Source organism: Balaenoptera ricei, chromosome 12 (genome assembly GCF_028023285.1).
Source record: "Balaenoptera ricei isolate mBalRic1 chromosome 12, mBalRic1.hap2, whole genome shotgun sequence".
NCBI lineage: Eukaryota > Metazoa > Chordata > Mammalia > Artiodactyla > Balaenopteridae > Balaenoptera > Balaenoptera ricei.
This window is the reverse complement of record NC_082650.1, coordinates 48,878,448-48,905,581: the sequence shown is the minus strand read 5'-3', so window position 1 is coordinate 48,905,581 and position 27,134 is coordinate 48,878,448. Positions and strand designations below refer to the sequence as shown.

The following is a 27,134-nucleotide window of genomic DNA, read 5'->3' as shown; positions in this document are numbered from 1 at the left end:
GTAACTTAAGTGCACTCTTCTAATTGAGAGAATTATGATTTTTAGAGTTGAAAAGACCACTGCTTCCAATGTGTTCACAGGCATTTTAAATTGTAGAGAACAAATGTTCCAAAGTGGCAGTGTCTCCTCCTTTCAAATTATTTCTGAAGCTTGAAGAATGTGGTAGGAAAAGCCTACCACGCCCTTTTCCCAAATATACATTCCTAAGCACGCAAAACTAAGGGGCAATATATTTATAATGTAGCAAACAATCAAATATGAGACTTTTGACCTAATTCTTAAGACTGGATGTTTATAACTTATACTTCCACAAAAAGATCAAAGCAAAACCATGGAAGAGAATGTGGTGCAGTGTTGGACAAACACCTTATTATTGAATTTGGGAACTATTATTAATTCTGTTAGTCAAAACTTTGTGATCTTGGCAAGTTATTTATCCTTTCTGGAGTCTCAACACCATCAATCCATCCAACAAATATGCTCTAATGATCTACTAGGTGCCTGGACCTCAGTGAATTAAAAAGATGAATAAGTTATTGTCTCAGCACTGGAGCAGCTTTTGATAAAACAAGTATACAAACAATTCTACACAAGACAATGTCACTTGGAAGTTACACAGTGCTAACAGGAGCTTAGTGGAGGAAAAAAAATTTCTTTCAGTAGAGGAATCAGTCAAGGCTTTATTGAGAAAAGCATTTAGTTTATCACTTGAGAGAGAAACAAGATTTCTAAATCTAGAAATGGATTGGGACATTCCTGGCCTCAGAGACTTTCAGAGCAAAGATGGGTTAAGGGAGTCAGGGAGTCAGGGCATGGGAGACATTTAGGAAGAGTGATGGGTCCACTAGGTGGCGCAGGGTCTGAGGAGTGGGGAGGCGGCTGTTCAGAGTAGCTGACCAGCCAAGGGAGAAGGACTGAACTTAATTTGGAGGGTGAAAGGGAAGCCCTGAAGAGTCCTGAGCTAGAGAGACTTGGTCTGGTAGCTCTCCGCAGGGTGGCTCAGTCAAGGGAGCTCCTGGAAGAGGGACACACAGCTAGGAAGAGGTTTTAACGGTCGAGGCCAGTGTTAATGAATCTTGATTTAGGGAGCTGGGGGTGAGGGTGGGATGGAGGGGTAGACAGAGCTGTTGACTGGTAGAATGGGATTGGGGGACATAGTTCATCTCTAACATTCTAGCTGACACATTCTATATTTGATAGTTCAGCATAAGTGAGGGAAATTGTTAAACTGAATGGCCACAAAACCGGGGTAAAAAATAGCGTTGGGTGAAATTCAATCCCATTTTTGTATTTGAAATCTCAACATTGATTGATCTTAGGAAAAAACTGGTCTTATGAAAAAAGTGTCAAGGAGTGCTAGATGAAAAAAAAGCCAAATTTGGGAAATCCTACTGAAGTGTTTCAGCGTTTGTTCTGACCCCTCATATAGGATGCTTTCATAGGAGGGATGGTTAGCCCACTTTCTATTTAGACAGGGGTCAGAGAAATGTGGTTCTTTATGAACTTCAGCAATCCATCATCCAAAAGACCTCTCATAATCCTTTGGGAATAAGGCAGAAAAGTGTGGGCTGGGTATTAGGACAGCTAATGGGGCTGATCAGGGAGTCCACGTCCACCTAGAAGATGACCTCCAGGGCATAAAGTGGGGCCTGAGCTCTTCAACAATCTTGTCAACATCTTAGATGAAGATAGGGAAAATTTGCTTGACAAAATGTTCAGATGAAACAAACTTCTGGAGGGATAGAAATGTAGGGATAGGCAATGTTGTAGGTGACAAACTCAAGACACAAAAATATCTTGATGGGCTAGAGTCACAGGCCAGAACTGAGGTGACAAAATTAGTGAAGGAAAAAATGTTGCGTAAGTACAGAATGGGGGATATGGTTTAGCAGCAGCACATGTGAAAAAGACTGGAGGCGGTGGGGGGTGGGGGGGTGTTACCTGAAAGTAATTTCAATGTGACTCAATTGTTTGACATGCCTGCTTGAAAGCCAGTGTGACCTAATGAGGTATTTACTGAAAAACAGCACTAGATCTGGTCTCGCTTAAGTTGGGGTTCCAAAAATACTTAGAAATGTGGGTACTTTTGATATACACATGTCGGGATAAAGTTGCTTAACAAAGCTAGCTGGACCGAACCAAGGAGAGAGATTTTGCTGGTTATCATGGAGGGCCTCCCTTAGTTAGGCTGAGCTAAGGAGGTTCACAGACTACAGCTAAGGGGCTGCCAAACCAGAGGCTCCCCTTACCCATTCTTAGCAAGTCTGAACTTGGAGTCTTTAAATTGCAATGATAATGAAATATTAGGCACCGAGAGAGAGAGACCAGTTAAAAGGGCAATATTGTCCCTCTATTCCTTGTTAAATAAAATGCTAAGCAATATTAAGATATTACTTGCACTGTCTGTCTGAAGGTGGGACTCTTCAACTGTCTGAAGAGTTCTGGGCCCCAAGCTGGAGTTTGCTTTCTTGGTGGTTGGAGAGGATGCTGAGGGCGAGGGGGTGGAGTGCCCACGACTTACAGCCAACTTGCTGCAAGCACAATAGGGTAGTGTTCCCACGGGGAGGAGATCTTCTGACACCTCTTACTACCTTCCCTCAGTGTAGAAACTGTGGACTCTGGAACTTCTAAACACAACACTTACTTTATGTCAGCAAATGAAGGGAAAGTTTCTCCCTCTTCTCTGTTAGAAACATAGAAATCAAGCTGGCATAATTTCTAAACAAAATTGGATTTTTTTTTTTAAACAGGAAATTTGCTGCTGTGCCTTATTCTCCTTCTCTATGCAGTGTGCCCTTCAGAGAAGGACCGCATGGACCTTGGTGTGCATGGTTAGAACAAGCATCGTGGTCTCTCATCTCAACGGCTTCCCCTGAGAGAGAGAAATCATTACATGCTGAGGTCAGTGGGTTTTAGTCTCAATGTAAGATATTTTCCTCAGGGGCTTTCTTAACAATTATGCAGTAAAATAGTCCTTGAAAACATATACATACACACACATACCCATGCATATGTGTGTGTGTATAATTTGAAAATCTCTCAAGCCATGACTATATAGAATCTAGAGCTTGTTCATAAAACAGTAATTAGGATATTGAAAGGACCTGGAATTATGTGGGGAAAAACCAAGACAAAAATGGAAAACTGTTTTGCTTAGAGAAGAAGACATTTTAAGCAGTCTTTAAAAAACTGATGGGTTGGACTTCTCTGGTGGCGCAGTGGTAGAATCCGCCTGCCAATGCAGGGGACATGGGTTAGAGCCCTGGCGGGAAGATCCCACATGCCGCAGAGCAGCTAAGCCCGTGCGCCACAACTACTGAGCCTGCGCTGTAGAGCCCTCAAGCCACAACTACTGAGCTCGCATGCCACACCTACTGAAGCCCACGCGCCTAGAGCCCATGCTCTGCAACAAGAGAAGCCACCGCAATGAGAAGCCTGTGCACCGCAACGAGGAGTAGCCCCGGCTCGCCGCAACTAGAGAAAGCCCGCGCGCAGCAAAAAAGACCCAACGTGGCCAAAAACAGAAAAAACAAAAAAACCCACTGATGGGTGGTTATAAGAAGGAATATTTTCTTATGACTCATTTTAATAATGAGAACTTCCCAAAAATGGTAGAGAGTATCTTGATACTAGAGGTTTCTGGAAGAATCTGTATAAACAGATACTGGTTGGACTAGATGGACTTTAAGTCGCCTTTAAGCATAGTGGCTGCATGATTTTACAATACTTTTTTTTATCCCCTTGAAATAGCCCATAGTGTTGAAGCTGAGAAAGTAATCGTAAGATGGATGCCTTGGGGCCAAGGCTTCTGAGAAGTTGGATTCACAGTTTACTTAGAAGCTTAAGGAAGGAATCCGCATTCTGAGAGAAAGAGGACAATGCCAGTGAAAAGTTCTTCAGTACTCTTTATGGGAAATGGATATAACCATGTATAAAGCAAATCATCAGAAATATAAGGACAAAGTGGTAAACATAGTGAGAGATTTTAATAATACCTCTCTTAGTGATTGATGGATTAATAAGTATATAAAAATTTTGAACAACACAATTAAGAGGTATAATCTAATGGGACTATTTAGAACTCTATCTCCCCCATTCCCATCAGAGAATATGCATTTAAAAAAAAGTTTCATGGAATTTAAAATAAAATTGATCACATACTAGACCATGAACCAAGTCTCGATAAATTTTGTGAAACTAGTATCATGTAGACAACATTCTCTGACAACAAGAATTTTTTTTTAAGTTAGATACCGAAACAAGATGATTACTAAAAAACTCTCATTTGTTTGGGGATTTAAAACGACACTGCTAATAACTCATGAATCAAAGAATAAACAACTATGGTAATTATAACATCCTTAGAACTCAGTGATGATGAAAATATTCCATATTCAAACTTGTCAGATTCCCATAGAGTTGTTTTTAGAGGAAAATACTTAAATCTTGTCCTAGAGAGGAAAAAAGATTGACAGTTAATGAATATCCAGCTCAAGAAGAAAATGAACAAGAGTAAATCCAAGGAAACTGGACAAAAGGAATAATAAAGGATAAAATTATTAAAATCAGGAAATAAAGATACACTAGAGAGGATTAACAGAGGAAAAGATGTTTATTTGAAAGATTAATAAAACAGACAAATCACCAAAATTGATCAAGAAAAACACAGAAAGGGTACCCATAATAATATTAGGAATGAAAGAGAGAATGTAACTACAGATTCAGAGATTAAAAATAACAGCATACTATGAACAACTGTATGTCATTAAGTTTGAAAATTTCAGTGAAATGAAGAATTTCAGAGAAATTCTTTGATTCATCATTTAAAAATACGTGTTCCTTTGCCAAAGAAAACAAAACCAATAAACACTAGGTTCAGATGGTTTTAGAGAAAAAAGAGGCAAGTTTCAAAGAGAGAAAACAGAAAAGCACTAGTATAACCTTAGTATCTAAATCAGACAAGGATGGTAGAAAAAAAAGGAAAATTCCAGGCCAATCTCAGATATAAATACAAACATAAAAATCCTAAAAAAAAATTAGCACACTGAACCCAGCAGTCCATAAAATATATCATGGCTAACTTGGATTTTTACCAATAATGCAAGGATGGTTTAACTTTAGAAAATTGCTGACAGTGATTTCCCTATTACCAGATTAAAAGAGAAAACCCCTATGATCTTATCAATAGACACAAAAAAAGCACTGAATAAAGTCCAATAATTACTTGTGACTTAAAAAAATAGAAACTCTTAGCAAACTAGGATCAGAAGGGAACTTTCTTAACCTAATAAAAAGTATTAATGAAATCCCAATAGTAAGCATCGTACTCGATGGTGAAATGTTAGCAGCCTTCTCTTTAAAATCAGGGATAAGTTAAGGATGTGTGCTTGTCCTCCTTCTTTTTAACATTGTATTGCAGGTCCTAGCCAGAGTAGTAAGATAAGAAAAATAAATAAATAAAAGGTAAAAGATTGCAAAGGAAAAACTAAAGCTTAAAATTATTTATAGAGGTAACTGGTTACACAGAAAATCTAACAGAATTACAGATAAATTATTAGAATTGAAAAAAGGCTTTAGCAAATTGCCAAGTATTAGTCCAATATAAAAAATGCTGTTCCTATGCACCAGCAACAGATGAAGTAATTTTAAAAAAAACAGAACACAGCTTATTTTTTCTTGACCTTCATCTCCTGCTCTTCAACACATACCTCACTCAGATGAAGCACAGGATGACAGAAAATAATTAAGAAAAACAAGTAACCTAATTATATTGCAAAACTCTGAGAGGCACGGAGTATGAGTTCATGGAAGGCTTAACAAGATTCGTCTCTGTTCTAGGGTTCCCACAGAAAAATTCCACTTGAAAAAAATGAGGCATTATAGATGGGGTTACCTTAAACTGTGGTGAATCACACATATTACTAGAAAAGGAACACAAGCAGGAAGTTTCAGACCTCTGCAAATCAAACTCTGCCTCAGAGGAAAAATAAGGTTGGCACCTTCGCTTCTACACAGCTTATAATAAAGTCAGCAGGAACCAACCCTCCAAATGGTGTCCCACATCGGGAAGGAGACAGGTGTCTTAAAGGGAGACATTGGTCAAGAGGTAGGTACATAGAGGGGGTTGAAGTTCTTTAATGCTTGCTTCTTCATCTACATGAAGATAATACTGAGGGTTACTTAAAAATTTTGTTGTTGAAATTTCACTACAATCAAGCACAGGATGACACTTAAATTTTAAGAACTACCTGATCCAACTGAGACCCCTAAACTCTTATTCCATATTCAGGTATATCTATCAGCATGGGGTTTGGTCTGCTCGTATTTTTAACAGTCTTAGAGAAGCATGCTACAGCACATATAATTCATTTCCACTCAGGGGTTGATTAACTATTTTTGATGAAGTGACACTAAAGATAAGATAAAACTTCACAAGGAACATTCTATATTCATTTGGATTTGTCTGGGCAATTCACTCAATGAAAACAAGGTTATCTGAAAATACCACATTATGATGTTGTTTTTTAAAATATGTAAAAACCTAATTTACTGGAAACAACCAAAATGAGCAAAAATAGGAGACTGGTTTCCTATTTGATTGATTAAAGAAATTATGTTACATTCCTACAATGGAATAGGATGTAGCACTAAAATCACATTGTAAAATAAATTTATTGACCTAGAAGAATATTCGTGGTCTATTGTCAACTTAAAAACTAAGATATAAAACATTAAAAGTACAATTTGAAATTATTTTGAATAATTTCCAAATTTGTATCAGGAAAGGACATTGAACAAAATATGAACAATGTGCATGACTGTCTCTGTGTGATGGAATAAAAGATGACTTGTTTTGTCCTTTGTAATTTATTTCCTAAGTCCTCTACACTGGGGGTGTGTATGAATGGATATTACTTTTAAAGATTCATCATAATGAAAATACCTAGAGCTCGTAAAGGTCTAAGACACTCACAAACTTAGTACAGTTTCACGGCAGCCAAAATAACCACTAAGAACGGTGTCCTACCGACAGCCGTACTAGAGAAGATTCTTTCCTACTCCTGTTCTACCACTGGAGAGGTAGTATTTGGTCTCCAGGAGATCCTGGGAAGTTTTGGTGCCATCATAAGGAGGCATTTCTTTCACTTAGCTTACTCTCACAGCATCAGCAGGGGACAGTACAGAACCCGGCCCAGCATCTGGGGCAGCAGGGCATTAATGAGAATTCTGGGCATGAACAAAATTCCATTTACTGCCTTCATAATGTCGCTCTCCTGCTCAGCAACTTTCCCGGCCTGGCTTCCAAGCCTTCCACACGAGGGCCCCTGCACCTCTTCCAGCATCTCCCACTGGCCCAGCACGATCTCCACCCGTGACGGTACACATCTCCACACAACTGCCTGTGCAGTTCCCACATCTCCTCCAAGTGCCAGGCCCTCCCCAGTCTTACTCATCCAGGGAGCCTTCCTCAGCTCCTCAGGCCACACTGGTCCCCACGTCTCTCCATTCCTTGGCTTGTCCCCAGCACTTGATCATCTGGGGGTGGGGCATTCACATTATTTCACTATTTCCTGTGCATGGCAGGGTCTCTTAAGGGATACGGCCAAATCCTGTATCTCTTCGATTTTCCCGATTCTCTCGTTGCCTTCTCCCAGCTCCTATTACAGGGCTGCAATATAGTATTGATAGGTTCTTAAATCCAGAAGACAGACTTTTAAGGGGGAGTGACTTCACTAGCACTTTTCCTGACAACAATTGATGAGCAAACTCTTTCTTCCGGTCTGTTTGCCGGCCTCCTCCCCTCTTTCCCTTCTTCCTGCTTGTGCCATCCTGAGCAGGGAATTACGTTTTCCTTGCTCACTCTTCGCAGCCTATACCTACATGGTTTCCATTCATCTTCAGTCCTCATTTAGCTGCACTAAGGGGTGGCAATTCACGAATGCAGGCGACCCCGTCCTCTCGCCCCCGGCAGCCAGGTATTCTGAGTCTGCTGCACCCTCTGTGCCCGGTCCCCTTGAGGACCGTGCACCCTTTGTTCTGCTCCACCCTAGCTCTTCTCCTTGCTTTTCAGGACTTTGGTGGGTCACATTATCCATTCATTTATTCACCCACACATCCAACACCTAGTTACTGGTGTGCTGGGCACTGTCACTTAAAACTCACAGCGGCAGGTCTTCTTTCCCCAACTCGATTGGAAATCCCCTGATGGCAAGGGCTGTCTGCTACAGTTATGTACATGTCACCAGAGAATCTAGCGGTGCTTGATTCCCTACCTCATAAAGTGCTTGAAAAATGTATAACTGATTGACTGAAACTAGAAAGAGAAAAGGAGCAAAGCAGAAGATGACAGTTTTCAATCTACTACCCTCCCCTTTGTGGTTTGACCAGAGCGATGGTGTAAAGACAAGGAAAAACTCTAGCAGAGTGAGCATAGCTGTTGTTTTATTCTGAGCTTCTGCCCAGGCCAAATGAAATGGTGATGTATGTGAAAGCGCTCTTTAAGTTGCAGAATGTTTTACAAATAGGAAGTATCGTCACCACCATGATAATGCATTATCCATACGTCGGTGTGCAAAGTTTGATTCTAAACAATAAGCAACCAAGTCACCTGGTCTTGCATGCGCCTGCAACCAGCAGCAAACTACACAGCTTGGAAAAAAGAGCTGACAGTCTGACAAAACCCAAATGGAAAATAAAAATGAGCAAGAACAGCCACACACCAAAGACAGCAAGCCCGTACTGCTTGGAGGAAGAAATCCTCTAATTGCCTCCACACTCCTGCTTGCTTCCATATGCTTGCATTTAAGGAAGCTCAACTCCTGGGCCCCTCGCAGCTGCAGAGAATAAAGAAAATGCGTCCCAAGTGCCTGGACGGCTGTAGCAGGCAGGAACCAACAAGGACGAAGGTCCACAAGCAAGGCTAACCTGCAAATCGGGCAACAGACTTAATGTTTGTTATGCAAAGCTGAGCAAACACTCTCTCCCGGTTGCAAGACCACATGAAATAATAACGGCAATCGTTCTCAGGAGGAAGGCAGTAGCCGTGTGGGCAGGAACGCTGCAGTGGTCTACCCATCCCTAGTGGCCTAGGAGCCTCCCCCGGGGAAGGGAGTTGCAAGGGGCCCCGGCTGCAAGTAGGTTTCCTGTGGGGAAGTGACTGGAAGTGCAGGCACCCACCTCCTTGGGCAAGACTGCCCCTCCCAAGTGGCAGTCTCAGTTTTTAGAAATGCCAACCTTTTGATTCTAGACTCACTTTGATCATTTCTCCCCCGCCTTCCCTACCTGATTAACCAGTCCCACAGGCTCCAGTCTGCCCCCAGCCTTTACCCTTTCTGGGCTCCATGCTCGGGACCTTCCTGCGCCCCACAATCTGAGGTGGCACCCTAAGAGGCAAGTAGATAGTATACTTAAGAAATCCAGCATCTTGGAGAACAGGCAGTCCATTTTTAGATGACGAAGGCACAGATGGAAAGAGACAAGATGTGTTCGCACAGGCAGCGAGCGGCAGGGCTGTGAGCCCTCATCTCGTACCCACAAGGTATCACACAGAAGAGAGCAAAGGGAAACCAGTGCTTAGTGGCACTTGCTGTGAGCCCAAGACCATGCTAGGTGACTTCACATACTTGTTATCTGAGTTCAAACCTTACAATAGTCCTATGAGCCGAGCTCAAAGAAGTTAAGCAACTTTCTCCAAGTCTCGCAGCCTATTAATAATGGTGGAAGTTGGGATTCACATCCAGGTCTAATTACAAAGCCTGCTCTCCCTTGTAGCCTGTACTGTCTAGACACTTCAGGATGAAGGAAGTTGATGGAGTAGTTCGCTCAGGAGACAGGTACCTCTTGAGGGCTTTAAATTCTGCTCAGAGTATAGTCAAAAGAGAAAGGTATAATGGTATGAACAACAGTGAGTCACATGGGCCCCAAGATTCAATTGGAATTTTGGAAATCAGTGGGGAAGGTTGCTATTGGACACTTCTTGGTTCCCTGGTGTGATCATAGTTTTGCAATGTGTGAGGACCCTGGAAGATTCTGGACAGGTAGCGTTTATATCCCTAGGCAGCTCCCTCCTCCATAGCAGGGAAAAGCAAAAGGGCGGAGCTTTCCCTGGGCCTGGAGCACTTGGCCTCGAGCACTAATGGGCAGGTTGGGTAATGCCAGTGGCAGCCCAACCTGGGCTGCTGGGACCCACAGGGCTCTCTGCAGGAGTGGGAGAGGGGCTACTGGCTGCACACCCAGCACTCCTTGTACCTTCAGCAACAAAATACCCTCGGGAATCCCTGAACAGGGTATCTCTGCCTCCAGCCATCATTCCCATCAAAGCAGGGCCTGCATCACACGATGGCGCGGTCTGGGTGCCTGCGTTTTTGATGTAGTGTAAAAAAATTGAGTATGTCCTTCTGTGCTAAGGAACAGCATCAACATGAAGGACGTATGTATGCAAAACGTTCCTGTGGGTAAATGACGGAATCCCACCTAAGTGACTGGAACTGGAAAAGAGAATCGTCCATCATCATGTCGGCTCACAGTTGAGAGGCCGGCCCCAGAGAGTCTTCCCTTCTGCATCTGGGTTTTCTGAGTTCTCTAAGACCTCACCAGTGGATATCGATTAGGTACCTCTCCAGGTAATTTCTATCACTGGCTTGCTATTTTTAAAATTAAAATTCAACCAATGCTCAAATCTTTTTGGAACAGATATCAATAGAAAAGGTATCTGAAACTAGCTTGTGTGTTTTGTGCCCTGCTTGATGAGAAAGACAGCTTGCTTCTGCTGAAATTCCACACCCCCACCCCAACCTTTTAGTGTGAAAAACTTCAAACACAAAGTTTTAATAATTTTACAATGAATATCCAAATATCACCTAGCTTCTGATATTAACATTATACAGTATTTGCTTTATCATACTGCTATCCATCTATCCATACTGGGAAACTTGGACCTACATTTTTTTATGGTCCTTATTCTTCTAAGGTGCAGCTTAGGGGGAAAAGCATACTTCTCAGACACCTCTGGGAGTGAAGCCTGTTTGAGTGCTTACTAGCTGAGGGACTGGGCAGGTATGTGATTTCTGAGAGCTTTGGTTTCCACAGTTATAAAATGTGGGTAACAATGCCTGGGGGTGCTGTGAGGAGTAAATGCAAAAAAGGTGGGGGAACACTTGTAAGGACATGCAACCAATTTTTAGTTCAGAGATTACGCTTTCTCTTATCTATGAAATAAAACTGAATTAGTCAGAAAATAATAATAATCCAGGTACAGATGAAACAAGACTAGCAGAATATGGATAACCATTGGAGCTGGGTGATCATGGGGGTCCACTATGCAACACTGTCTACTTTCTATAAATTTGAAGTTTTCCATCTAAAACAATAAAAAATGAACTAGTCACTGGATTTTGTCCAGGAAAAAAAAAGGGAATCGTATATTTGAAAAATTTAGTAAGAAACCTCTGAGGAAGTAGCAAGGTAAGAAGCGATGACACTGGGGTTCCCAGTGCAGGGTTAGGGAGGCCTGGTCCACTCACTCACACTCTCACGGGGTGGGGGTGAGGAAGGATGCGGGCTTGGTACTTTGTACACGCTCCCAGGTGACTGTTTCACTACTGGGTGAGAACCTTTGTACTGTAAGTGCGAAACCACACCTTCCAGCATATGAATTGTGAGAATAAATACTTTGCATAATGCAAAGCTTGTGCCTCCAGCTAATTTGCAGGCAGATGACAGCATGAGGAGCCTCTGATTTAGCAGAATAAAAACTATTTGTAACCAAACAGCCTCCCTCTGTAAGTCAGGGGTGGGTTCACGAAGGACCCAATTAGACCGCATTCTCCCCGCATCGCTTATCAACTGTCTAAACTTGTAGAGCTAAGGTGTTCCTCAGTGGCTTTCAGAATTGTGCACCTGGAGACATGTGGAGGGAAAAAACCCCATGGACAATGTTTAACAGAAAAGTAAAAGGAAAGGCTTCACTTTTTTCCTTTAAAAGAGTCACCCTTCTGTTCCAATCGCCTAATTCCTTCCCTTTCCTGTTGGGGCTCATTCTATCTTGTTCCCTGTGGCTGGCAGCTGGCGGCCAGGAGGGGGCGGTGATGGAACCTCCGCATGAGACAGTGCGGGTCTCTGGGAGCCCTCGGTGGGCGGAAGCAGGCTCTTTGAGGGGTGGGATGGCAGGGGAGCAGCTATACCGGGCTGGCCAGGCCCGGAGACCCAGGGGAACAGCACAGCGGCTGCCGCTCTGTGGCACTCTGCATGAGGGCCAAGAAGAAGAAAGCTATTAGCAGAGGGGACCTGCACACACACACACACACACACACACACACACACACAGATGCACACTCCTCCCTTGGAGGATCCGGCAGGACTTTTATACCCACATATTACTAACTGAATTCTGTCCCTTCAAAATTCATATGTTGAAGCCCTAACCCCCAATATGACTGTATTTGGAGACAGAGCTTTTACAGAGGTAATTAAGGTTAAATGAGGTCATAAAAGTGGGGCCCTAGGCCAATGGAACTGGTGTCTTTATAACAGGAAGAGACACGAGGGATGCGTGTGCACAGAGAAGAAGGTGGTTGCCTGCAAGCCTTGTGAAAAAGAAGAGAGGCCTCACCAGAGGAAGAGACCTCTCTGGGCACCTGTGATGAGAAAGACAGGGTTGGACAAAGAGGTGAATTTTCCAGCCTGAGGGACTAGGAGGCACTGTCATTTAAGATGAGCCTTGCCTAGACGAAAACTATTACATTTAGAATGGATAAACAACAAGGTCCTACTGTACAGCACCAGGAACTATATCCAGTCTCCTGGGGTAAACCATAATGGAAAAGAATATAAAAAAAGAGTGTCTATATGTGTATAACTGAGTCACTTTGCTGTACAGCAGAGATTGACACAACATTGTAAATCAACTATACTTCAATTAAAAAAAAAGAAAAAAAAAAGATGAGCCTTGCAGCAGATTGGATTTAGACCTAAGAGGTGGGAGGAGGGCACCCCAAGAGGAAGAGAGTGAGTGCCTGAGGCCCACTGAGGGCACAGAGATGGTTTGGTTTTGCTATAGGATGAAGTGTAAGAGCTGGATGCGGTAGAAAGGTGGGTCAGACAGATCATAAAAGGCCTTGAATGCTGGGTTAAAATGTTTAGGCCTGGGCTTCCCTGGTGGCGCAGTGCTTAAGAATCTGCCTGCCAATGCAGGGGACACGGGTTCGAGCCCTGGTCCAGGAAGATCCCACATGCCACGGAGCAACTAAGCCTGTGTGCCACAACTACTGAGCCTGCGCGTCTGGAGCCTGTGCTCCGCAGCAAGAGAGGCCGTGATAGTGAGAGGCCCGCGCACTGCGATGAAGAGTGGCCCCCGCTCACTGCAACTAAAGAAAGCCTGCGCACAGCAACGAAGACCCAACGCAGCCAAAAATAAATAAATAAAATAAAAATAAAAATAAAATGTTTAGGCCTTTCTCAGAGGGTAAGGGGAGCCTTGAAAAGTTTTTAAACAGGAGAATGACAAGATTGATATACATGTTAACGAGGGCAAAGTAAACAGACCTGACACGGAGTATGTATTAGTGCCAGGCCTTGTGTTAGCATCATGTTTCTTATCTCCTTTAATCCTCAACCGCCATTCTGGAAACGAGAACGTGAGGCTCACAGAGGTGTAGTGACTTGCTCAAGACTCCACAGCTGGCCAGCCGTGGAGCTCAGATTTAGTCACACACCAGGGCGACAGCCCTGTGCATCCTGCCATTTTAAACCCCAGGCCCAGCTCCCACAGCAGCATCTACTTTCCTTCTAACCAGAATTGGTTGTTTAATGGAACAGGGCCTGGAATGCACAATTGCTTTTAGGCTTGGGAAGCAGGCAGACTAACAATCTAGAAATACTGCCTTCCAAACAAAGCAGTATGTGAGCTGGATCTTGTCCTTCCATGTTACACCACAGGCAAAGGGTCAAGTCACAAATCTCCCTGTTAGGTTCCGCAGCATCAAAGTAATCAAAGGTGGTAACTGTCATATAAGCTGCAAAAATGTGCAGGGAGAACAGTTGCCCTGGGTGAGTAGACAACTCAGCACTGGGTATATTTTTTTCAGTGCAGTGTCAACAGCTACTCTCAGATACACTCTGTCCCCCAAATCCTGAAAGAGTATTCAATATCCAGGAAAACACAATGCTGTTTTCTGTGTCTACATCAATGACAGACTAAGTAAGGAATGTCATGATCATTTGATATTTTGGCCCAGTTGCTCTTCCAAAACCTCAGATATATTTAAGAATGAGAGAGAGAGTAAAAATTGGGTTAGAAAGAGAAGTTAATGCTCCCAAAATGTAAAAAACAAATCATACCATGACATGTACCAGCAGGAACTACTGCTCCTCTTAAACGTGTTCTCCTTTAAGGGCAAAATTTTTTAGTATTTTGGAAGTAATACTTAGAGAGGTGACTTGGGTGCCATTTTGAAAATTATATACTGGTATCATTAACTTCCCTAGGATCCCACTGTGTCTTAACAGTTTGTCAAGGTAAAGGCAAAACTACTGGAAGCATCAGTTCAACTCAGCACACTTACTATGCTGCATACCTACTGCGTGTCAGACATTGTGACTTGGGCTGGGACTAGATAGATCAGGGTAAACAAACTGAATCACATCAAAGGCTGTTGAAATCACCTTAAAAAAATGATGTCATAAAGACCTTGTTTTACTTTAGAACCAAATTTTGAGAGCCATTCCTTTGCAAAACAGGCAGAATATTCTTCACTTCTTTGCTCATGCTTCAGCACTCATGTTCTGCGACCTCTCTGTGAAATCTTCCCACACTGCTTACCCGCTTCCACCTTTAAGAAGGCAGTGGCGTAGGACTGGGAATGTGTGCGTGCATGTGTGTGTGCGCACATGTGTGCATATGTTTGTTGGGGGTCTCCTTGTCTCTTTTTGCTCTGTAGATACACTCATTATACTTTACACTGCTGCATCGCAATTGTTGGATATTGTTCTCATCCATAAAATAAGACCCTTAGGGACACGTATTGTGTCTCAATGTACCTCTGTTTTCTCGGGGCAGGAACAATGTCTAGCATGGCTCTTTAAATGTTTACTGAGTGAGTGAATCACTGTTTCAACTGTGAGCTTTATCTTCAGACCCCAGAGCATTTGACAGTCAAAATATTCTCCATGGTGGGTGTCAAAAATTTCAATGTATGCATATATTTCAGGATAATAAATTTATTGAGGCATAATTTTCATATAGTAAATTTCTCCCTATGTTTTCACAGATGGATGCAATTGAGTAAGCGGAGGTGGTTCTTACAGACGTGCCTGGGTCCAGTCCTCAGGGCCTCTGACAATGTGGCCTGGCCACCAGGATTTTTAACAGTTCCTCAGGTGATTCTGATAAAAACCCCAGGTCAAGAATCCCTTCAGTAGGGACTTCCTTGGTGGTCCAGTGGTTAAGACTTCACCTTCCAATGCAGGGGGTGCGGGTTTGATCCTGGTCTGGGAGTAAAGATTTCCACATGCCTCGCAGCCAAAAAACCAAAACATAAAACAGAAGCAATATTGCAACAAATTCAATAAAGACTTTAAAAATGGTCCACATCAAAAAAAAAAAAAAAAATCTTAAAAAAACCCCAAAGAATCCCTGCAGTAGACGATGGTCTGCCACTGCATTCTAGATTTCCTCATATTCAGGCCCAACCATCACTCTCAGTCAACTATTAATATTGAGGATGAAACCACAACATTTCTACTCAGCACCATACTTGGAAGCAAAACCTAGGTACTCAGTCACTTGGATACAGTCAACTATAATTTCTGGTTATTTAGCAGAAATACAGCTACTAAGTGATATTCTGAAATGAACATGAGATATCCACTCAAAGAAATAAAAATGCCTTCAAATCAGAGTGAATAAGAGGACCGTGGTTTGGGGGTCTAAGTGAGCATTACTATAGGAAAGTTGTCGGACGAGAGAAGAGAACAGCCCTTACAACAACATATTGTTCTGATTCCAAATGAAACCTTACACCTAAAGTGTTTTAAATGACAGATTTCAGGGGGGTCTGTGAATAGAGATCGATACCAAGTCAAAATCTAAAGACGACAGCACTGCAGGGAATTAGGGGAAATGCGTTTATCTGGTTTTACGGTGTCATCCTTCAATTACCGGACAAGGCCACAGGATAACAAAAAAGGTATTATCTTCTCTATATTTAACTGAGAATTTTGGAGGATGTGGAGGTCTGGCCTCTAATTAAGAATAGGGGACAATCTTTTTCCTATTCAGATTTCAATTCTTACAAATCAGGGTTTCTATTTGGGTGAAGTCCATCATAACAAACTCCAGGAGCCTGTCACCATTCTTCTGTCATTTTTGTTTCTGGGATTGTATTACAGTATGATACTTCATGTAATGGCCAGGGACTTCACATTTAGTGGAAATGGAACCTGATCTTTACTAATATTTTATCATGAATAATACTCTCAGTGTCATTGTAAATAATGCTCAAAATGGGACTGATATATTGGGGAAGCATTTGATTAGTTAAAAAAGAAAAGAGTAAACTATTATGAATCAAAATAGAGGTAGACTTGGAATAAAAACAGATAAAAAATGTATAATCCCTGCTTGTTCTGCTGAGGTCCTAGGGAGACTACTTGGTAGCATGTATTTTAAGACTCCATTGATTAGAATGGGTCTTTAAGAAAGGATGCATTTTAAAAATCACCCTGGCTTTGCAAAATGCCACTGAGTTATTCCTAAGAGAAAGGAAATCATGGAAACTGCTGTGGAGAAATTTGGAAGAATGCTTCCCACTATCATTTACGAGGCAGAGTATGTTGGTCTCACCAGCTGCCAGGACTGGTAGAAAACTGCTGAGCTTGTGGTTATGGCCAAACCAAGCATCTCCCTGTAATTAGAGTTAGCTGCGGAAGAAGTGACACAAAGAGGACAGAAATGTGTGGCCTCAGTCTGTGGGAAGAATAAGAAAGCTGATTAAGTTTTTCTCAAGAGATTTCAATTAAAGAATCTAGCTGGGTATGGCCTTGGGCCACCAGACTGCCATGCTGCTCAACACTGGGAGCAACTAGCCATACTGGATACTTGAAATATGGCTAAACTGAGATGTGCTGTTAAGTGTAAAGTACACACTGAGATTTCAAAGACTTGGTACAAAAAAATTCCAATAATTTTTAATACTGATTTCATGGCGATATGATAATATTTTAGATATATATTAGGTTAAAGTACACTATCAAAATTAATTCCATCTGTTTCTTTTTACTTTCTTTTAACATGGCTACTAGAAAATTATAATTATACATGTTCCTTGTCTTCTATCTCTATGTTTGAACAACACTGATTTGGACCTTCATTTCTTCACCTGTTAAACATTACTGGTGGTGGGAACCTGGGTCACAGAGGGTTTGGATGGAAATAATCATTGTGGACAATGAGATGATACACAGGGTGAAGCATTACGGTTACTACTTGTTGACTGAAAATTTTAGTTTTAGTAAACGTGAGGTGCAATCACAAGAGACCCAGGCTAATTAGGTCTGACCTGGGTATGACTCAATCTCTCTGTGCCTCAGGTCGTTAATCTGTAAAATGGGAGGGCAGGACTAAATTCCTGCAAGATGAAGTAAGACCACAGAAGGTCTTTACCTGCAATCATTCCCCATCACTCCCAATTTAAGAATAATTCTGCTAAAAACAATTCGAATTAACCTAGGAGGTCTTCACCCTCAGCCAGCACTACAACAACTGAGGCCCATCCTGAGAAGTGCTGCTATTTATCTGTCAGTTCTGCTTCGGTTCTTCTCACGGGAACAAGTTTACAGGTTCTTCTGTGACTCGTTAACACAGTTAAATATACACAGAGAACACAGAGTGCAAGGTGGGTGAAACAGAAAAACTTCATCGCCCTGCAAGGACTCAGAGAACAATTTGAAAAAGAAAAACTCTAAGGATGATATTCAGAGCAAAATGTATTTGCTTTCCTTCAAAGCTACAGACAAAACATCTACTATTGTGCTGGTTAAGAAATCCCATTTTTGTTAAGCATGTCTGCGTTTATGCGTGAGGAGCTGCTGGCTTGCTGTGCATGTGCACGTGGAGAGCTGGCGCCTGGAGACTGAATGGCCTGATGCTCCCTCCCCTGCCCTGGCCCGGGGAAGCCAGCTGGGGGTCCTGGCTCCTGAGGGGCACCTGTCCCTCCCCCAACTCCCACCTCACACTTGTTCCAGCTCTTTGAAATAGTCTGTTTGAAAGTGAAAGTGCAGTTCAGTGATAAACTGTGTTGACTCAGTGGAAAAAAAAAAAATAATAATAATGTATCAATTGAAGAATACTTCCATGAAGCCCAACTTTCCCTCTTCAAAAATCAGACACCCCCCCAAATCAAAACAGTATCACATCTCAAGAATATTAATATCTGTTTAAAAGAGGGTGTTAAAAACAAATAAGCAAACAGACAGACAATGAATTCCATTTCTAAGCAAAGCCATGACTGACTCAAGGCAGCCTCAGTCAGCAGCGGTGCTGGTGCCGAAAATTGGCAACTTGGCTGAAAAGTATCAGAATATATTAATTAGCTGCCAACATTAAAAAGTTGAAATGGTTAACACACAGGTCGAGATCTCTGGTGGTGCTGGGCCCACATCTGTCAGAGACCCAGTAGCACCTGCCCGTTGTAGGTGTGGATGGCTTGTGTTTCTCCAGCTGCACAGCCCTGCCCTCACTGACTTTCCCTGTTTATGGACCTACCAGTCAGGCAGGCATTCATGTAAGGCAAGAACTGTGGGGGTGAGAGATACAGCCAGGGTTGGAGGTCGGAGGGAACACGAATGAGTGGAAAACCCTGGCTCTAAGCCTGACAGATCTGCTTGATGTTGGCTCCACCGTGGGAGCTGGGTGACCCTGAGCAAGTCACTTCGCTTGCTAGTCTGAGCTGTTGTGAGAGAAGAAAGTGAAAGGAGTTCTATAGGTAAGGAGTCTGTGTGGTCCTGGTATGTATTAAATGCTCTGCTAAAGTTACTCCTCCTTATTCTGAAGGTGAGAAATAAAAATGTTTAGCATAATCTATTATCACAGCAAAAGATAACTGACTACCAAGGAAGTGGCTTAAAAATCATCACTGAAAAATATGAAGCCCTAGATCATTCGCTATAAAGAACTGAGGAAGTGAAAGCAAAGGGTGAAAAATATCAGACACTATCCCAGTGTAATAACTGCTGCAGGTGAGGATTATTCATCGATACTCAAAGCACTGGACTGAAGGTGGGTGGGGGACAGGATGTTGACAAAGGACCCAGGTACCAGCCCATAGATGCCTTACTGACTCAAAGTATATCTGGACACTGGTGAGGTCTGGTTACCACCTGATCTGTGAGATCAAACTTAGCACTGTGGATGGTGGGACAAGTTGACATCATCTGCCTCCTGATGTGATGTAATATCAAGCATGCAATACTACCTATGAAGTATTCTTGACGAAAGAGGCTTAACCTGCATCTAATAACAAGCCTATAGATCTAACAATTTTTAGGAAGTAAGGAGCAAGTTAAAAAACACTGTGAAGAAACAGACAAGCCCAGAAGGCAAGACATTTTATACCACAGCCAGCCAGGGACCACTGGGAAAGTTTGAATATCGACTGGATATTAGATAATATTATAGAATTATTGTTAAATTTCTTACTAGCTAATAGTATTGTAGTTATATAGAAGAAAGTCCTTAGATTTAGAATATACACGGTGAACTATTTAAAGTGTCAAGGTGTTTGCAACTTCCAAATGGTGTAGCAAAAATTTCTATAATGTATACTATATATAATATATATTGTATATTACACATATGTTACATATTATATATATTACATATATGTAATTGGAAGAGGGAATAAAGAAGGCAAATGTGGCAAATTTAGAACAACTGGTATTTGTTTTATCATTCTCTCAAACCAGTAGGTTTGAAAATTTTCAAAATAAAAAATTGAGATAGAAACTGGAAGAGGAAAAAGGGGGAAAAAAAAAAACCAGAAAAGAAAAAAAAAAAAAAGAAAAGATCAGATACTGTCGCTTCCTCCCCTTTTCATAATCCCTTCAACCTTTATATTCAGGTCAGCTTCACTGTGTGCCTTTTCATTCAACATGGTTTTATTTTTACCACTTTAATAAATTTCATGTGTGCTCACTCAAACTGATGTAGCCACTGTTTGGCTTCTTTGTTGGCTGACATCAAAACCAAACTTTAAACAAAGCTCCAACAGGCTGTAGAAGCATACCAGGTAGATATGAAGCCTAAGATATCTTATCAAAAACTCCTGAGATTGATACCTAATTGCCCCTCTGGATGGTTTGTAAGCCAGTAAGATTGGATCAAAGGCTTTGGGTGGAGCATCCTCTTTGATCTCTTCCAAAGATAGCACTCTCTGTCTCCACCTGCACTGGGCGTTGCTAGAGGAACGGCAGGAACAGGGTGCTGGTAGGCTGGGCCACTGAGGTCTCAGAGAGGCTGTTTCCCCTGGAGTGTGCCGCACCTGAGCTCTGGTGTGTACAGCAAGCAATGGCATAATCTGAGGAAGAGCCATTCTGAGTTCAATTTTACTTCAGTGAGCACTCCCAGAGAAGTGGGGATTAATTCCGTGATGCCTTTAATGTGGAGAGGGACATAGAGATCCTGGATTCAGAGGGAGTGGGTACGAGCTCAGCTCTGTTGCCCGGCAGCCATGCAACCTCAGAGCAGTGCTTCTGAGTAAGCGTGCAATGAACGCTGTGCCAGGGACAATTCTGCACCGGGCAGGGCTGTCCCAGACACGGCAGCACATTTACCACCCCTGCCCCACCCCCTGTCTCCAACATGTCAACAGTGACTTACTCTTGGAGGGCAGGACAACAAACGTGCCCACACTCCCAAACGCCCCCTGCCTGAGACACAGGCTAAAGTCTCTGAGCCTCAGATTATAGCTGGGCATAACACCTGCTCCACCACCTAAGAGGTGGTTTGGGAGGGGCAAGTGTGCAGCAGCTTCTTACGAACCTAAGCTGGTTATACAAGTGGTATCATAACATGCGTTCACGTGGGCAGCCTGTCAGTCAGGGGCAGGGCTGGGTCCCACCACCTGGATCGCAGGTGGGATGTATTACACAGGGTCAGCTCTCCAGTCGTGTACTAGAATACACGACAGCTACTTATTCTGAAAACGTTTCCCTTCCACAAGCGGGAAATTCTGATTTACGTGTTGCTGCAGGTAAAAACCGCACAACAGTGTGCGTTTTAGAGTGAATTCTAAGTACGTGGGCTATTGGAGCAGACAAGCAGGAGGGCAGCCTCAAAGCAGCTTCAAAGAACCTGGTTTAGGATGGCACCAAAACTAGCCTGGAAGGAGAAGAACACTTCTCTTCGTGAGAAAGAGATAAACGATTGTGCGAATTACTTCAAAGATCAAAAGTACAAGGCTATAGAATGTGGTGCTTCTGTTCTTACGCACGCCAGAGCAGGGCCAGCATGCACAGAGCTGACTTTCAACGTGTCGTACTGCTCTGTTCTTTATAGCTTTCAGTGGCTCTCACGGAAGGGAATCTGAGAGGCTGGGCAGGGCTGCTGCGTGCAACCTGTATGCCCTGACAAAGGGGAGAATGGAGCCTCGGTTCACACAGGTTAGTGTGTGGGAGCCACCTGGAGAGCTAGGCAGGAAGCCCCCGCTCCCCACTCCCCCAGGGATCCACCTGACGCGCCAGAGGCAGAGCAGGGCAAAGGCACAAACCTTGAAGAACAAAAGCGAAAGCAGACACCCACTCCAGGTCATTAGGCAAAGAGCGCTGAAACAAGCTCATGAGAATTACCCATGGGTTGGAGAGGGGGTGCTGGAAACGAGCAGCTATAAATGTGTAGTTTTGCTACAGATCTTTACATTAAAATATTTTGCCCCAACATGGTGTTTTTATAGTTTCCCTTGACTCTGCTTACTATTACCTTTGGCACATTCCTCCAAATTCTATTCATCTTAAAAACAGCAGACTGATAACGTAAAGTCCCTAAATCTCTGGGCTCGGCCATCTAAATGAGATCTTTTATCCTTCTCTTCTCCAGCTTTCCAGAACGCATTTTCATAGCATTCTTGCAAGAGGAAAGATTATCAGAAAAAGAAAAATGAAGGGGAGTAAAGTCAAAGGAAAATACCAAATACCAAAGCTTTTGGTAAGAAAATATTTATGTCCACAAGCACATAACCACACCCTTTCTGGGAAGATATTACTGGCCCTGAAGCTGGGTTAGTGGATCCCAAAATATACCTCACAAAAAGCACAGTTACCCTCCCGAAATAGGCCCTATAATTACAATCTTTTCAAGTGGATTGTCCTATATCACAACTTGACATATGTTGCTTTAATCTCCCTGCTTCAGCAAATGTGGCCATATTGGGCTACACAAGCTCTCAACAACTCCCGGTTAAACCAGATTGTAGTGTCACTAGAAAATTGATGGAAATAAACAGTCCTGTGTACCAAAATACCCAATCTCAATCATCTGTAATGAGATCTCTCTCCTCCCTAAGCACATTTTCATCACACCAGAATCACACCCTTGATTCAAAAGGATGGACTAGCCCAGACTGAAATGCCATTTCATCTCAGAGGTCATCTGAAGACAAACACATCTGAAGAAGCTGGGGCTGAAATTTAAAATACGAGACAATGTCTTTTGTGTGAATGCTGCGATCAAGTTGTGTGAGTCTTGCTTCTAGCTTTAGTTGACAGTCCTCAGTATAAGTCTGCAGACACCCATCTGTCTGAATTCATTTAGATCAGATCTTGCTTGGAATCAGTGGTAATGTAGGGGCCCTTTCAGCTCTGTGATTCTCTGAACAAATTTATGTTTTCTAGTTATATATTTACATTTAATTAAATGTCAAAATATTAAAAATTTTAAACCTTCAAAATAATGAGTACTTTAGGCATTGATTATTATTATTATTATTATTATTTCCATAGCGGTTTCACAGCCTCAGCACTATTGACATCTTGGGCTGGATCATTTCTGTGTGTGTGTGGAGACGGGTGTCCTGTGCATCTTAGGGTCTTTAGCAGTATCTCTAGCTTCCACCCACTAGATGCCAGTAGCACACACCCCTCCCCTCCCTCCAGTGTGGCAACCAAAAATTTCTTCAGACATTGCCAAATGTCCTCTGCGAGGACAAAAACAACCCAGGTTGAGAACTACTGCTCCCTCTCTATTTATCTATTTATATATCTCTCCCTGGCATGGCCAGGAAAAAAAATCTAGATTTTTCAAGGCACCTACAAGTTTAATTTTCAGAATTTCTAACTTCCTATGACTCACAGTGAAGAATCAGGATCTGTAATATAGTACTACCCCGAAAGATTTATAAACAGCACCACTGCTGTTTCAAACTAGGGGTGGCAGGGCCTGGCCTCATTTCAGTTAAGACATTCATGAGGACGAATTTGCTGCCACCTGATCTCTTGGACTGCTAACCTCCCTACTTTTAGGAGCTCCATTCTTAGAAGACGACTGGTAAGAAATCCGTCACGATCCAGTTACCAGGCCCTCAGTATGGAAGGGGATAAGGATTGGTGTCTATCAACACCATCTACAGAAGCGAGGACCCATTGTACTCCTCCCGGGCCACACCCCCTCGGGGGCTGCGTTTCTAGCACTGGGCCATTCGTGTAGGGAGTGGTAAAGCCGATGCTTCCTCAAGAAGAGGCGCCGGGTGGGGAGGGAAAGGAAAATAACATCAGGAGACAAAGAGTCAAAGAACGGAGATGGTAAGTTCAGCCCAGAGAAGAAGAATGAGGAAGGAGAACATCTTCAAACATCTGGTGGGCTGGTGTGTGGGAAAGTGAGTGCACTTGTCTCTATCTGCTTACAGAGTGACTCAGGGAAGTCAGCAATTCAATAAATACTTATCACAGGCCTTCTAGGTGGCAGTCTCTGTCCAGACGCTGAAATGACAGGAAGTAAGAAGACCAAGTCCTTGTTCCCTTGACCACATATTGTAGCTCAACAGAAGGACCAGATCGCTTTTCTTTCCTCCCTCCTACTCTCTCCTTCCCTCTTTAACAATTTGACCTAATGTCCAGGTATCTGATTGCTCATTTTTTTCCCATTTAAAAAATTAAGGTGTAATTAACTACAGCAAAATTCTCCTTTTCTATTGTATAGTCCTGTGAGTTTTCACAAAACCTACAGTTGTATAAATACCACTACAATCAAGATCTAGCACAATTTTCTCACCCCCTTAAATTTCCCTGTGCCCTGAATCGCTTTTTAATTGGAGAAAGCGCCTCTGTGCAGTAGCAAACCCCACCTTTGAGAGAATGTGAATTCCCCTCTGTCAAGAATTCTGGAGAAAAGGGTTTTTTTTGGTTGGTGGGAGCTTGGGCCAGACAACCCCTGAGGCCATGTCCATCTCTTTGATCCCCTGAAACTGGAGGGTTGTCACCTCCAGACACCCGATCTTAACCATCAGCCGATATGGTTGATTCTCTCCAACCACAGGTAAAGGCTCCACCCCAAAGCCAAATTCTTTTGGTCAAAGCTCAAAAATTTCCTTCCAATAATTGGATCTCTGTGAAGGCTGCATAATAAGCATAGACAAAAAGTCCAAAGAAAGGTTTGGAAATGAAAGCCTCAACATGGTAACTGAAGCCTAAACCAAGGGTACCATCTCCTCCCAACCCTTCTTCTTCTTCTCGTTATTTTGGTTCAAAATAACTTTAACTCCAAAACCGAACAAAGCTCAAACAATGTGATTGCACCTGGCTGCAAAGGTGGCAGGAAGGGAAGTTAAATTAGCTAAGCTGGTTTAAGAATGGGTTGAGGGCTTCCCTGGTGGCGCATTGGTTGAGAATCTGCCTGCTAATGCAGGGGACACGGGTTCGAGCCCTGGTCTGGAAAGATCCCACATGCCGCGAAGCAACTAGGCCCGTGAGCCACAACTACTGAGCCTGCGCATCTGAAGCCTGTGCTCTGCAACAAGAGAGGCCATGATAGTGAGAGGCCCGCGCACCGCGATGAAGAGTGGCCCCCGCTTGCCGCAACTAGAGAAAGCCCTCGCACAGAAACAAAGACCCAACACAGCCAAAAATAAATAATAAATAAATTAAAAAAAAAAAAAAAAAGAATGGGTTGAGAGGGTTAGAGTAGATGGCAAAGGTCTTGGGGACATTGCTATGCAGTGGACGCTGCAGGAGGGACTGTGGCGACCAGCTGTGACGCCCCCTGTGATAGCAAATGGGGTGTGACCAGCCCCTTCCCAGCGGCCCTCCTGCTGGAAGATACTCACACCTTTTGCTGGCCTGACCTCAATGGCAAATGTCCAGTTTCCAAACAAGGGTGTTCTGTTGTCAAGAATAACTGCTTTTCACAGACATAGAGAACAGACTTGTGGTTGCCAAGGGGGAGGGATGGATTGGGAGACTGGGTGAGCAGATGCAAACTAGTATATATAGACTGGATCAACAATAAGGTCCTACCGTAGAGCACGGGGAACTATATTCAATATCCTGTGATAAACCGTAATGGAAAAGAATATGAAAAAGAATGTGTATATATATATATGAATCACTTTGTTGTACAGCAGAAATAAACACAACTATACTTCAATAAAATATTGAATGTATTTTATATTTAAAATATAAATCAACTATACTTCAATAAAATAAATTTAAAAAAAAAGAATAACTGCTTTATTGAGCACTCATGGTGCCCCAGCACTACCTAGTTTGTTTTATTCTGACAACAACACTCTGAGGTAGGTAACATTATAAGCCTCATTTTACAGACAAGGAGGTTGAGGCTCAGAGAGGTTATACAACAACCGGTAAGTGTAGAACTTGAGTTTTAACCCAAGTCTCCTGTCCTTTTGACTACTGCTAGCAAGGTCTTCTGGGTGTTTGCTGAATTTAATGTTCCTGGTCTCAGGCCGCTGTTATGCTGGTTGGTGGGCTGGGTCCCAGGCATGCTGGATTCTTAACTCCCTTGCATGTCCCATTCCCCAAGCAGCTAACTGCCTGTTTCTCTCTCATTTCAACATATAGACCAGAAGGATCTCTCTGCTTTGGAAACTTAAAAACATTTTTTTATTCTTTTGGTTTGCAAGTTTATTACTCTCACATTCCATGAGTGGCTAAGAACATAAGCTAAATGGTCCAGGGTATTCTTTATCCTGTATCTGGAAGGTTTCCTAAAATCTAGACTTATTATTATATCTTAGAAAACCCCATATTGCTTAATAACATCAGCAATGACAAGAAAAAGATGTCATACTGTCAGAAAACACCAATTGAACGTCACATTTAATTATAAAATCCATTTTTGTCAAGTGTAGTACAGGTTTAAAAGATGCACAGAACAAGGCCATGGTTTCCCTTTATGAGCAACATTTACTTCACAAGGTATCAGAAATAAATGCAGCGACACTTACCAAAATTTCCCCCAACGATCACAAACTTTATATATACCACATGTCTTCTAATACAGCTGCTGGACTGGTCCTGAAAAATACCACAACAAAAGGAAAACTGCATCATTAGGCAGAAGTAATTTAATATATATTGTGTTTCCCTTCTGGAAACCACAACATCTTCCTTGTTTTGGGAACCCATCAATGTACCACACTCTTACTGCCAGATTCCTCTTTGTTTTTCACAGGAAAGATGAAACCAATTTACAAATTGACTCAGCACTCACTAATAACAAACAAATAACAATCTGGACAATGAAATAAACCAGAAACTGTGCTTATAAATACTTTATTTGAATTTTTAGCCTTTTAAAATAATTGAAGATAAGAGAACAATGCAAAGATATCTAAAGCTGAACCCATAACCTTTTTTCCCCCCCAAAACCAATTCCTCTTTCCTCTTTCTTTCAGCAATACACTCCATTCTCCCCTGCTGGCTGCGAGGCCCTCACTTCTGTTTTCTAGATTTCATTTTATTATCTGAAAGATAGGAATTACTGTACTAACCTCACAGGGTTGTTATGAGCATTAAGTAATATAAATTTAGTGACATATAAATGACATTGAAAGGCTTAAAACAGCATCTGGCACAGCAATCACTCGGGGAAGGTGAGGAGCTATTATCCTTCTCTGGGTCATGCAGGCCTG

At 42.5% G+C, this 27,134-nt stretch overlaps 1 protein-coding gene across 2 annotated transcripts in view; it reads right to left on the bottom strand.

Moving 5' to 3' along the window:
• Positions 1-27,134, bottom strand: part of FYN (FYN proto-oncogene, Src family tyrosine kinase) — a 207,837-nt gene that overhangs the window by 91,899 nt on the left and 88,804 nt on the right. For both annotated transcript variants that reach the window (XM_059941396.1, XM_059941394.1), the window contains exon 3: positions 26,448-26,517. The gene's annotated coding sequence lies outside the window, so the exon portion shown is untranslated. The remainder of the gene's footprint in view (positions 1-26,447; positions 26,518-27,134) is intronic.